Raw genomic sequence first — 1,861 nt, 5'->3', positions numbered from 1 at the left:
TGCAATGCCCACGGACACGATCCCCTACAGCATAACTGCAGGCACCCAGCTCGCCCTGCCGCACTGCTGATGCAAATTACCAGTTATGAAGTAGAGAAAATTGCTATCTATTTCCCCCTTCATCCATTTATTATGGCTTTCTTTTTTATTGCTAATTATTACTTTCAATAAGACACTGAAGTAGGGTGGGGGTTTCTCTTCTGTGATGCTAGCTTGATGGCTCTTGGAAATAAATCTTAAAGAACTGCCTTTTTCCACAATTTTCTGTCTGCCTTTTCCCATCACCGTTTTTTCTCCGCGTTTTTCTTGCCCTTATGGAGTTTGACTTTTTAAAGCACCATGTATTTTTGTCTACGGAATGGATTATTCTCTGCCCAAATTGAATGTAATCAGGTCGTGATCATTGTTCCCTAGGCAACCACCAATGAAATTATAGAGCTATGATCATGAATTAACACTGTTTTAAAAAGTTTTAAAAAAAATAAAACAGTTAACTGCAAGGCTTAATAAATCATTGCTGAAACAAGGCATTCACAGTGGTGCCACCGGTCACCATGGAGGGCTTTAGCACTTAGAGAATCATAGAATCATAGAATCATTAAGGTTGGAAGAGACCTCCAAGATCATCGAGTCCAACCGTCAACCCAACACCACCATGCCCACTAAACCATGTCCCTAAGCGCCTCATCTACCCGTCTTTTAAATACTTCCAGGGATGGGGACTCAACCACTTCCCTGGGCAGCCTGGTCCAAGGTTTAACCACTCTTTCAGGAAAGAAATTTTTCCTCATGTCCAATCTAAACCTCCCCTGGCACAACTTGAGGCCATTTCCTCTCGTCCTTTCGCCAGTTACTTGGGAGAAGAGACCGACCCCCCCCTCGCTACAGCCTCCTGTCAGGTAGTTGTAGAGAGCGATGAGGTCTCCCCTCAGCCTCCTTTTCTCCAGGCTAAACAACCCCAGCTCCCTCAGCCGCTCCTCGTAAGACTTGTTCTCCAGACCCCTCACCAGCCTTGTTGCCCTTCTCTGGACACGTTCCAACGTTAGGAACAGGTTCTGGTGTTCGGAGGGGCTGGGAGGAGGCGACCAGTCCACGGCAGGATGAAGTCTGTGCAGAATACCTTGTACGGAGACGCATCTTCCAAGCCCCAGGGCGCCGCGGTGGGCTCAGTCACGGGGTTGATACCCCATACGTTATTTTATTCTACCTTCTGCCGCCGCTCTCCTCACCATCCGCACAGGGAGCTCATTCCTCATTCCCCACTCAGCTTTTGTGAGAGCAACTGCCGCCACTCGGCTCTTCACCGTGTGAGCTGTCGCCTTCCAGTTCCCCCTCGCCCCTGTTCGCACCCCTTGGCCGCGGTGTTCGGATGGCTCACTGGGACAGGCTTAGAAAAAGCAACGCCATTACACGCGAGATACAGTCTGGGACAAGGAACCCCGGGTCCCCGCTGTGTGCACGCCTCACCCGCCCCCTTCTCCCCCGAGGCACGGGGCCTCGCGCGCCGGGCACCTTCCCCAAGCGACGCTCAGCCTCATCCCTCCCGACGGGAACGGTCTAGGTCCACCTGTGTTTTATTCAATGGCAATACATCGGTGCGTTTATCGGCGTGCGACGTACACGAGGGGTGGCACATGCACACAGACACCCTGAACACAGTTAGCCCTCCTGGCCCTACGCCACCGCTTAGCACTCATTAACTTGGGAGAACCTGTTCCGTAGTCCTAAGGTCGTTTTTAAGCAGCTTGCTGATGTCGTGCCTTAGGTAACGAACGAAGAGCCGGGCCCGCGAGGGAAGCACCGGGGACATCGCCTGCTCCTGCCCCTGCTCCTGCCTGAGGGGGCCCTGAGGAGACCCCCG

Source organism: Pygoscelis adeliae, unplaced genomic scaffold, assembly GCF_000699105.1.
Source record: "Pygoscelis adeliae isolate BGI_AS28 unplaced genomic scaffold, ASM69910v1 Scaffold461, whole genome shotgun sequence".
Taxonomy (NCBI): domain Eukaryota; kingdom Metazoa; phylum Chordata; class Aves; order Sphenisciformes; family Spheniscidae; genus Pygoscelis; species Pygoscelis adeliae.
Note: the sequence above shows the minus strand (reverse complement) of the source record.